The sequence below is a fragment of the Rhineura floridana genome, chromosome 7 (genome assembly GCF_030035675.1).
Source record: "Rhineura floridana isolate rRhiFlo1 chromosome 7, rRhiFlo1.hap2, whole genome shotgun sequence".
In the NCBI taxonomy this organism is placed as follows: domain Eukaryota; kingdom Metazoa; phylum Chordata; class Lepidosauria; order Squamata; family Rhineuridae; genus Rhineura; species Rhineura floridana.
The window spans coordinates 45,470,801-45,483,789 of NC_084486.1; positions in this window are offsets into that span (position 1 = coordinate 45,470,801).

Here is a 12,989-nt window from a genome sequence, read left to right on the forward strand (position 1 = left end):
AACCAGATGATGTAAGATCAGGCATTGATCGGTGGTGAAGCAACCAGGCCTAAAGCCAGCTTGCTCCTCAACTAATATATTCGCCCTATCAAGCCAGTCCCAGTTTCCACAATAGTTGCCAGGCATAGAGCTTACTCACTGTGCTAAGCAGACTAATTGGCGGTAATTGGAGGGGTCATCCTTTCGTCCCTTTTTATATATTGGGATGATAATGGCCAGGCCCCAGTCTGTCAGTATTTGAGCTGACTGATCTATAAATGTAAAAAGTGAGGCCAGGACTGGGGCCCACCAGTCTATATTGCTTGTTATCAGCTCTGATGGGATACAACCAATCCCAGGAGCCTTCCTAGGTTTGAGTAGGGTAACTAGTATTTTTATTTCTGATATCGAGACTGGCTGCCATGAAGGAGCGTCTGCCAAATTAATAATTGACATTACTGCACAGTCTAGTCCTGCTGAGTAAAGTGCACTAAAATGGGTTTCCCATGTCTTCGCAGACACCAGAAGGTCATCCTAGGAGGTTCTGATTGAACCCTGCTTCCTACAATATGCCAAAAGAGAGAGGAATCATTCCTTATAGCTGCCTGGATCAACTGTGTCAAGGCTTTGCTTAATGCCTCCCTCTTTTTCTTTTTTTGATTAGCTCCTTGTACTGTTTTTTTTAGAAGGTGTAATGCTGTGGAAATTGAGGTAGCTTTACTTAGTCTGTACTAGTGTTGATAATGAGCTACCAGTTGTTTCTTTACTGCCACACACTCTAAATCAAACCATGGCTTCTAATTGTGTTTTATAAAGTGGGTACTAACTGGACAAGAGTTTTTTGTTAGGACCTGTTGCAGCTCAAGGGATAAATTTTGATACGCACAAATAGCTATTTCAGGTGAGTTTGTTGTAGTAATCTCATAGCAGAATTTGAAGGCCCTATCAGATCTAAGAAATTTAATACTTATCAAGCTTGTTAGACAATCTGACTCTTTTATGGTCATCAGCAGACATAACATTTATGCCAAGCTTATCTGGTAAACGAGTAGCCATAGTTCTAGTTTCAAATTTCAGAAAAATAGGTAAGTGATCGCTATCCTGACATGGCTCAACTTTAGGAAGGATCAAGCTGTCCAGCAAATTATGTGAGGTCAGAACATAATCAATTGTGTTGGCACCACATTCTGACCAATAAGTAAATTCTCCAGGGGAATCACCACAAGATGCTCCATTGAGAATAAATAAATCGAGCTTGGATGCAAGTTGGGCCAGATGGAATCCCCTCCGATTTAATTTGGTATCTTTAGAGTAACGGGGGAAAGATAAAAGTCCTGTCTCAAGTATAGGGAGTGCAGCATTAAAGTAAGAATACAAGACATCATGAGAAGGGCCTAATCTAGCATTGAAATCACTTCCCACAACCACTGAAGCATTAGGAAACAAGGAGAAGATTAGATAAATATTCTTCAAAGGTAGACCAGTTTTCGCTTCTCCTGAATTGAGCTCCCGGGGGGGGGGGATAGACGTTAATGATCAAAAGGCTACAATGACTGAAGTTTACAATGCAAGCCAAGGCCCATCGATTACATCGGTCTAATTTAGTTACTGTAGCCTGAAGCTTTGTAGAGACCAGAAGAGCCAGGCCTCCGTTGGCTGTTCCCTGCCTTTCCTCTACTGTGGCCTGGAGAAAAACTGTAACAAACCTACCCATCTCCACTGAGGTTTGCGCCCATGTCTCTTGGAGCAGAATTATATCAAATTTGTTTACATACTCTTTAAAGAGAGGATCTGACTTCTTAGAGGCCCAGCCAGCAATGTTCCATGAAATGAGCTTAATAACACCATGGTTCAATAACTGCCAATATGGGTAGATCTTAAATGCTTCTTCACATTGTAGAGGGTTAAAAGGATCTTCCAGTAAGTTATTCCATTGTTGCTCTGAGATTTTGAGCAATTGCTGACACTCTGTTGGGCTGCATACATACTCCAAATTGCCCATCCTGTCACCATTATTTAGAATATCTCCCATTTCATGTGATGTTTTCCTCCTTGGGGCCACAGATTTTGATGAGATATTAACTTTGTGTGGTCTTAGTCAGTCTAATTCCTCTATTGTGATCAGGCCGCCCTCCATAGTACGCAGCACACAACAATTGGGTATTGAATAGGGTTGCCATATTCCAGTTCCACAAATCCGGACAGGCTAATTTGCATATTATGCAAATTATTTGCATATTATGCAAATTATGCAAATTATTTGCATGTTAATATTTGGATTGTCCAGTTGTTTTGTTTTTGTGCCTAGGAATTACCACCAAAAACTGGGAAAAGATGTGAGAAATCTTTTTTTAAAAAGCAACATTTTCAGCCTTAAATGCCTAGACTCTAGTTTCCAACACTATGGAATATTTATTGATTGATTAAGAGGATTTATATCCTGCCCTTCTGCTGTTAAAAACAGAGCTCAGCACAGCTTACAAATATAATAAAAACAATAAAAATACACAATCAATATAAAAACATAATAAAAACACAAAATAGCAACAAACATAGAGTAAGTCAGGGCAGCAGTATGGTTAACCTTTGCTGGTCATTGACCAAAATAATAATAATAATAAAAAAAATTATTTTTAGGCCGCCTATCTGGCTGAATGAACGGCCACTCTAGGCGACGTACATAATTAAAAATACAACATATAATACAATTTTAACATATAAAACAATTATAATCCACCAACCTACATCTATACACTGTAAACTAAAATTATCTAGGAGACTTGTATGCCCTCTGAAACAACCAAGTTTTCAATCCTTGGCGGAAACCTACCAGGGAGGGGGCATGGCGAAGGTCGTATGGCAGAGAGTTCCAGAGGGTGGGGGCCACAACTGAGAATGCCCTCTCTCTGGTCCGCACCAGCCTAGCTAACTGGTGGGACCGAGAGAAGGTCTTGTGAGGCAGATCTCGTCAGGTGGCATATTTGGTGATGCTGGAGGCACTCCTTTAGATAAACTGGACCGACACCGTATAGGGCTTTAAAGGATAACACCAACACCTTGAATTGGGCTCGGTACACAACTGGTAGCCAGTGCAGATCTTCCAGCACTGGGGTGATATGATCCCGGCGGTGGCTGTTTTTAATCAACCGTGCCGCTGCATTCTGTACCAGTTGTAATTTCCGGAGTAACTTATTTACATTTTTTAGTATGGTTAACCATTACATATATGATATATTTCAGAGATGTGGTGGGTGGAGAAAAACAAGAAGCCAAAATGTTAGGGAAAGGAGTCTTTCACACCACATGCTCAGTTCTAAATACTGTTGCAGCAAGTTTTACAAGTTCCTCCAGTATTCCACTGGTGCAGGCACTCAGACATTCAAAGTATCTGTAAGTTTCTTAGGTTTTATAAAAGCAGAGCTTTGCTTAACTCAAAATTTCTTCTCCCTTTGATCAACCACATCTACACAGGTTCCACCTCCATACTCAAAATGACACTGGGCCTGGAAGTGAGCAACAACCCCACACATACCTTGCTAATTAGATTACTAATGGCAGGATGTCTGTCTTATCGACTACTCTCCTGCTCCCCCCCCCCGGGCATCATGAAAGACCCAGTCCTGGGCTCAGAAAGAAAATAAATATCTGGTCCTCTTCAAAGTACTCATAAGCCTTTTGTTTTACTGGTTGGGGCTTTGCTCCAGGTTTTAAGGTGACCTTCACAGGTTCTGCTTCTAAAGCCCTGGCTGGATTATTCTTGCATGCCCATACTATTTCTGGAATGCCTTCTGTCTCTTCCTTCCATTCCAAGACTGAGGCAGGTTTATGTTGCATCACCCCCCTCAGGGCCATTTGATATGAAGAGCTACAACATTTAGAAATAGTGACTCTCATCAAGTTCCCTTCAAAGGAAATGGAAGCTTGCAGTTTTGTTAAAGTGTCCCTGCCCAGTAAGGCAACAAGGCAATTTGGGGATACTAAAAATTCATGCTGTAACGTGGGGGCTTATTTGGTCAGGCTGTGCCCCTGGCAAAACAGAATACGTTGCCCCAGTGTCAATGAGGGCATTGTACTTTTGTCCCCTGACTCTAAGAGGCACTGTTGGTTCTTCTAGCCTCTTGGGGAACAGGCCTGACCACCTTCATTCTGAATCTTCCTCATGCCCCATCATTTCCCTTTCAAGCTGGCGAATTTCCCTGTATGATTATGCTGCAATACCACTGCTGCTTTTTGACATAGACGGCCTGCAATTTCTACCTTTACCAGTCCTTCTGGTATTTGAGTTACATCATACCAAAAAGGATCTGGGCAGTCCAATGTCCTTGGGATTGTACGTCCCCAATCCACAAGCTTATGATGCACGTGTGTATATATCTACATGTGTGATTCTAATTGACATTTAAAAAACTAAGGCTCTTTCTAACGAACAATGGGATTCACTGTGGGTGGGGGTGTATATGCCAAGAAATAAGATAACATTTATGCAACAGCATTTAACTCTGTCCTTGTTTTCCTTTGCACAAAACCTCTGGAACACATCACCAGCCATACCATCAGGTGGGGGTGTGTGAGAGTTGGGGTGGGAGTTATAGCTCTTGGCCTTGCACCTCCTAGAGTCCATTTGAACTAACATGGGGTTAGCCAAGCCGTACTACTCCCCCCCTTATTTGAAATGTAGACGTATACGTCCTTTCACAGTTCTGCCCCCAGGCTCCAATGCTGACTTCCAGTTGGTGTAACTGTGCCATATGAGATGGATACACATTACAAGGGCTAATTAGACAAAGATCAGAATTCTCTGGAAAACCTAAACCACCACAATGGGGTGCATTATAAGGGTTAAAACCTCCTTTGGCGTCCTCACCCCAGCCAAACAGGGAATTCCACCATCCATGTGTCTCTATCTGTGAGAGCTTATCTATGATATGTGTGACTGCCTGACAATCATGTGTTATCTGAAGTGTAGCTTGCAGTCCTGAACATTGCACTATTCCTAACCATTGTTATGCCAGAATGGGAAAGTAAACAAATGGGCATGGAAATAATGATGCAGTGGGCCAATACTCTACACTGGTGAACTCCACATCTGAAATAGCCAAATTCTGTAAACCCCTGTTATGAAATCACTCAGAGGGATTGGAAAAGTAAAAAAAACATCCTAGGAGCAAAACAGCCATAACATATAAATTATGAAAGGACAAATAGCAATGGTCAACACATCCTTAAAGGACAATGCATAAAACATTGCATTCAATATTACAATGGAAATAAAACAAGTGTCAGGGTCTTGAATCATACTGCAGGGTGGCTTGTACAGAGTTCATCCCTGGAAACCAGATGGTCATGTTCAGTGGAAACTGCAACTGAACTGTATATGATTTGCCGATCCCAGGCAGAAAAACTGGAATCATAAAAAATAGTCATTTCCCCTCCCCTTGAGTGACTGTAATAGAAATTGCAAGCTTGCACAACGTGGGACATCTTGCCAAAAGAAATAGTAGTGTCCATTTCAGGTTGATGGCCAAAGTAGACTTGCCAGTTTCTATAGTTGGGGAAAAATGAAGCAGGCCCCTATGCTGTTAGCACGTGCTGGAGAATGGCACACCAGTTGTTGTGAGGCTCCAGTCAAAAATGCCTGCAATGAATCTCCTGTGACTCACACAAAAAGAAAACGTTCCTTTGGGAGAAAATGCTTCAGCGCAGGAAAGAAAATATAAAAATAAAACACATCCATGGCCATAGATGAGACTTCTGATCAAAAGTGGACAAAAACCAAAATATTGTGTTGCAACAGACAGATAAACACACAACAGGACTACACATTCTAAAAACCTCCGTGTTTCCCTAGCCTCTGGTCATGTACAGAGGTTGCCCATGAAAGTAGCCACGAAAAGCAGCTTTTAGGAAGAAGGGGGAATTACTTTGCAGCTCTGCACAGACTGGAGAAAACAACTTAATACAAGGAGAGAGAAAGAAAAACAATTTGCAGCTGCATTCTTAAATTACCAAAATATACTTATGCTTTAAATCAGACAGTAAAAAACTTCTTAATTTCTTAACACTATACCAGAGTGACAAAAAGGGAGATTCCAGGAGATTCTCCTCTATACCCATATAAAATCAAAACAAACATTGTTAACGCCTGTTCTGCTTCATCCTACAATAAAAAAGGAAAATGGGATAAAAAAGATTAGACTTCTGATCATGTACAAATGCATAAAGAAAACCCTCTGTCCGTGCAGTTATCAGCAGAAAATCTCGGGTCAGTCAAGAACTAATTCCTGTAATTAAATCATGATTTATATGCAGGGAAACAACTGCAATCACACAATAGACTGGAAGATATAACAAAATTATACCGGGCTGCAAGGAGCTGCTTTGCTCTCTTGGCTGTTTGCCTATCAAGTGGGGGAAAGGAAGGAGGGGTTGTAATCTTAGACACACACATACACAGAGAACGAGCTGCAGTGTGAGAACTAAACCCTGTACTGGAGCAGAGAACTGCCTGTTCTTGTGCAGGCAGGATACTAAAGCTGTCATTAAGCATAAGTTCTTTTTTGCTAAAATCCTCTGGGACAGCAGTGATGTTATCAGTCCCAGCTATCTCAAAGTTATTAATGGACGCAGAAGGCTCTACCCTAGAGCTGAGTTTACTTGACTGATGTTGAGATACTAGGGACGGATTATAAGTCACAGTAATTTTTATCAGTTTCCCTAAGGGGGAATCCTTGTTAAGAGGGCCAGGAGGGGGAAGCTTCTGACTCTACAAGGACCCAATGGGGAGAGCTGGGGACGTATTCTTACAATGCCTCCAGACTCTCATGCCCCTAATGAAAAATGATTGTTTAGCACTGTAAACTCTAGGTGCTAAATGCGGTGAAACAAAAGTTATAATTGTCTGGGCAGAATGATAATTATAGACAAGATACTCTACCTTCTGTATAGCATCTAAATCTAAGTCAATCACACATAGATCTTTGGAGAGCTGTACAAAGTGAGCTATACACTCAGATTGCGTAAGCAAGCCCTGTGGCTTAGGGTAATTGATGAAGACCAGGTTATGATTCTGGAGCTGGAGATGCCAGGATGAAGTTTCCAGGAAGCAATCCGAGGGATAGATTTGCTGCAGTTTCTCCAAAGGAGGAGGAGTTGTCACATTAAGGAGCTGTGAGATTGACCACGGGTCCTGGATGACACCTGGGAAGTCAGTAGTAGGCTGGTGACTAAGCTGGTCTGGCTGAAGGGGTGAACATGTTCATGGGAGTGAATCTGTAGTCCCATTATTATTGTGCTTCTTGGAGGGTATGTTTTGATTCCTGTCTTTTCCTTCCAGGAGCTTGAATAGCCTGTTGAAATTCATTCGAGCTGAACTTTTAGACTTAGTCATAGTTTTGATATTTTTGGGGTTTTTTATACTATGAATAACAGGATTATTTATTTTTGCCCTGGATTTCTTGTTAGCCGGCCCTTGGGATTTTTTCTTACTTCCCCTGCTGTCAGGGATTTTACTCAGTGGTCCAAGGCATAACACTGGAGCAAGGGACTCATTTGCTGAAATGTCAGCATGGATTGGTAAAAACTTTTGTTCAGCAGCTTGTGAACTGAGTTTGTTGCTTTTAGAGTTACAGCCCACTTTTAAGTGGCATAGCAGCAGATCTGTTAAGGTTGTTAAGAGCTCCTTGCATTCTGAAAGGAACTTTTTGATCTGGGCAATATCATCTGCCCATCCAGTGAACAGATTCTGGATCATCTCATGTTGGTTGCAAAGCAAGTTAACAGCAAGGTGGAAATCAGAGTCCTTATCATTGATCATATGAGCAGAGTGAATAGGTGAGTGTGGAGAAAGTGAGTTGGATTTGTCCTTCTTGATGCCACTAGGGGGATGTAATAATTTCGGTGTTTTAGGACTTCCAAGGAGCTTGGGATCTAAAGGCACTTCTTTCGTGATTGCCAGCTCCTCAGCTAAGCTGTGCCTATCATAGCTATGCCTACCATTCACCTGGGATACCCAGTTAAGGTTCTTTGACATACACAACGGACCCAAGGACCAATATAAAATCTCATCCTCATTTAGTGTGACAATAGGGTCAAGGTTAGTTCTTTCTTCCAGAGTTGGGCTTAGAAAGTCAGTGATTTTTAATTGGCGATGAGCCTTGACTACGGAGGAGACCTCTTCAGTCACTGGGACCAGCCCCAATTGCTTGTAATTTTCTCTGGTGTAAACCATTAGTTTTATTGAGGCAATAACAACAGTAACTCCCACAAGGTCTGGGTTCTTAGTTAAATAATCGAAGCCTTCTGGGTTTAAAAGTCAAAATAAGGCAGAATAAAGCTTCCTCACCTGTCGTTCTCAAAGATTCATCTTCTCAGTAATTAGACAGTTGCTGCTGGTCTAAGTAAACGCAGCGCGCGCACCCCCATATAAAGTCAAAAGGGCATCTAAGATATCAAGGTTGAGTCGGCTCCCTTTCAGCTCCTTCCTATAAGTTATGGTGCAAAGAGTAGTGTCCTTGATAAAATGCTTTCCTATTTCCAGTTTCTTCAGGGGTATAATTTAAACAAAAACAAAACAAATGAGAAGCTCAAGGTCATAGCTGGTGAGTAGACAGATAAAATGATCACATATAAGAGACACCCAGAAGCCCTACTGATTCCCTGAAAATAGGTTAAAAGAGACTAAAAAACAAGATTTCCTATTAAAAATAAATAAAAAATAATTAAAATAAGTGATAAAACAGAGACAAGCTGCAGCTTTCAAACAAACACAGCTACTCGCTGCACCATCTTCTTCTGTATAACAGACCCAGCATGCCTTGCCTTGTTGCCAGTAAAAGGAAATTGCTTCAATGTCACATTTAATAAATGTAATTGAAGCCATTTTCTTTTTGTAGCAGCAAATGTGTATGTAAAGGAGACTATGCACTCATTGAATGTTACATATGAATAACTGTACGAGTGTACAGTGATTCATACGCTCGCCATAAGTCGTAATTGACTTGAAGGCACATAACAATATAAATTATTGATGCATTTTATACACAATATTGACAGGACAAAATTATACTAGAACATTGCAACGTTTTTAAAAAAACAGCAATATTGTCCTTTTAACTAATAGCTTACCTTTAAATAAAAATGTAGTTTTTATTCAGTGCACATCACTAAACTCTCAGTATTGATGTATGTAGGAGTAGAAAATAACTTGCAGCACAATCTTAACCATGTCTACTCAGAAGTAAGGAAGACTGAATTCAGAGGGGAAGAATTCAGATTGTGCTTTAACTCTTCACTGAACTCAGTGGACTTAAAAGTGCTTAACTCAGGGAATGTGTCAAATTCTTTATTATTATTCAAACTATACATTCATTTTATCTTGTGTATAAGTTAAATAAATATGTGTTTGCATGTGTACTGGTACTATGAATAGCCAGTAGAGGGGAGCATTGTCCTTTGTATGTTCTCTTCTTAGTAGCAACAGCAGTTTAGCTAATGCAGTTTAGCCACATCTAATTACAGAAGAATGTGCTAAAGAACATATATTCTCTCTCTCTCTCCTTTTATTTTTCTATTATTCTGAGATCTCCTTTCAGACTGAGATGATTCATTAATTTCCTAGACTGTTGGCTCTGAAGAAATTCTATTTAATTTGGTTCGCAGAATTGTTTTGTTTAGCGTATTCATTGTAGTAGTTAGGCTTGGTTATGCTTGCACATACTTTTCCTATGCTTTTGCTTTAATCATATTCAACAAATTCCTGGACTGCGGAGCTGGGGAGTATGAACAGCTAGCCAGTTGCAAAGCTATAATACCCAGACTTGCTATAATGAAACCAGAACACTTAAATAAATTTTAGGAAGGTAAAGGTGGTGATCTAAATATCAGACATGGTATTTTGGTCATATCTATACCATCTAGGTGATAATATACTTCATACAGTATAATATTTCCTGATAGTGATACTATAAGGCTCTCAGCCAAAGGCGAGCAATCCGAACACGAGATGTTGGCCAACAGAATACCAATGGAACAGGCCAACTCACTGGTGGAAAAGGACAGCAAGCCACTGGTTGGCTGCAACAAGTTTTAGAAACCTACCCCTATATCATAGCGCATGCAGGTTGTAACAGGCAAGGAACAGCAGCGGCTGGTGGCTCCATGTAAGTGGGGAAGTGGAATCCACTCCATGTTTTAGACCAAACTTTTCAAGGAGCTGTCCAAGGTTCTTCAGCACTTGCAAGGAAGACATCCTGGCAGACCCCTGTGGAAAAGGTTGAAAACATTCTGCTTTCAGGCTCAAAGTCTGTTTTTTGTCTCCAGCACTTGACACTTTTGAAGAACTGCTGGTTATATTACTGTTGATATCTGACTGAACTGGGAATATTTATCATGTCTGACTCTTGTTCAAATATTTTGATTAACTGTTGTGTTTTAATTGATAGTCTCTTTTATAATTGATTTTAAATGCTATAATGTCCCTATTATCAGAATGAATTCTTTGTTTGGATTGTTATATTGTATTTTGAAATGAGTTAACGTACTGTTGTTGTAAAGCTATGCTGATATGCATTCTTACTGTTGTGATGTGAACCACTTTGGGCACATTTGTGTGGAAAAGTGGCATACAAATTGAATGAATGAATGAATGAATGAATAAATAAGGCAGGGCTTTCAAAATGGTATGACATTTTACCATTGGAAAGTATCCCCTTTTAAAAAAACACCTTCCTAGCTGTTTTGTGCCTCCCCCTGCACAGAAATAATAATGGTCATGCTTCAGTGTCCCCTATGTTTTCCTGTATCTCCCTGATGATTTCCTGCATGCACCTTCTAGGACCTTTTCTCACAGGCCCACATTATTTCTGTCCAAATAGAGGTAAATTGGCTTGGCAGCCCTATTTTAGAGTAGAAGGGCAGGATAGAAACATTATTATTATTATTATTATTATTATTATTATTATTATTATTATTATTATTATTATTATTATTATTAAAGACCTGTGCCTCTGCTTGTCCGTTTCAACAGTTACACCCACATTCCTGGAAATTGTGGGTTTTGGGGAGGGGATCCTTTGACATGCTTTGGATGTTCTGCTTGGGGTTCTAACATGTGAGGGGAGTCTGCATGAGTACAGGAAGCTTCAAATAGTCACCTTCCACAAGCAAAAAGGGGAGGGGGTTGGAGCTATCACACTCTCCCTTGCTGCCTCTGACACAACATGTTTTAATGCCACGTAATGGTAATGCCTGAAGATGAAGAACTTTAGAGAAAAGTTGTATTCTGTTTTAGACCAGTGGCAACATTTTGAATGTCTGGGACTGGGCCCCTGTGGCTGAATAAATATGTTTGGTTGTACCTTCAATTCACTTTCCCAGTTTACTCCTCTGCCCACCTTTTTTTTTAACAACAGCCCAACTGCTTGCAGCTAACTAGCTCTATTGTAATTGAAGTTTTGAAAAACTATTACAAAAGTGGAAATATCCTCCTTGGTAATTTCTGACTGGCTATCTTGAACACTTAACATCAGAGACACTCCACCTCACTGTTCAAACTACATTTCTGCTACTCTTAAATTTCTCAAAACGTGAAGTATAGCCCCAGTGCTTGGGATCAGTTGGGAACTACAAGCTCTGGAACCCAAGACACTTCTGCAAGCAAGAAGAGAGGCTTGGCGCTATTCTAGCAATTGTGATTGTGTTTTTCAGTTTAGCTGGGTCAGGTATTGCAGTAGACTTGATTTTTGGAGGAATTTTCAGAACATGCGGCTGACACCTGCTGTGCCAATATGTATTTCAATACTCACATTTTTTTAATTTGTATTTATAGTGCTCTCCATTTTTATTTATTAGCCTCTTGAAAGAACAAGCAAGGGGGTCCAGCTCACTGACTGAATCTATGGATTAACCATGAGTGAGGCCAAAGGACATAGACTTTCATTGGCACATCTAGACATTGGGAGTAGGTGAAAAGTTTTGAACAAGGGATCTTTGTGGCTTTGCCTATGTTACTAATCTCTTGCTGCTGTTTGACCTTTTGAATAAATACCATTGTTTGGTTTTGTAAAGGAATAAGATGTTTGGACATTTTGTGTTGTGGTTTGGGTTGTAAAATGATTGCTTTTTGCTTTAAAGGATCTTGTACATAAGAGGGTCAAAAGGTTACAGGAAGGTTAAAAGTACAAGGGGGATGTTTTGCTCAGTAAGTTGTTCACAGGAGGGATTTTTGTGCACAGGAGGGTCATCCTAGGAACCTGGCAATTAAGGGGAAGTGAAAACATTTTATATAAGCCAGGTTAGAAAATAGGGTGGTGGAGTCAGAAACTTGAAGAGCTACAAAAGAGAGAAACGTCTGAAATATTTTAAGAGAGCTGGAACTCTGGAAAGTGTTAGAGGGCACAACTGGGCATTGCAACAGGAAGGAGTCTTGGAGACAAACACAAAGGAATCCAGCAGCTGAATGGAGGGGTGCAAAGTATTGGCTTGGTTAGGGAACAGACTCTCCCTTTCCTCTCACGGCGCAGGATACAGTCTGTGCTATATTTCAGATGTGCATGGGGGGGGGGACGGAGACTTTTTTCTTACCCAGGCAGCCAAATTGGGTCCTGGGATTTTCTGGGTGGGGGCTCAAGCCAGAACTAAATATGAAAGAAGGAAATTAATCTCTGGACACTAAACCTGCCCTGGGTTCTGACCCAAGTCTTAAACATATAAAGGTATTACGGTACTGACAATTTTATTTTCAATCAATTTCTTAAACACTGTCAGCAGAGATTGGTTCCAGGTTTTGTGGGTCCCAAACAAGAATCCTAGAATCTGACACACGTTGGACTGGGGTGGCTTGATATCATTTAATCTTTGCCGCTACTCCTGCTTCTCCTTTGTGTTGCTGCCCACTGGACCTCTCTCACCACAGTGCATGTGGTCCATCTCCTGACATTGCATGGTCTGGGAAGCTCTGCAGGTAGACAGCCCAAGAGTTAGAAAGTCGCACAGAAAGATTGGGCACTGCAGCA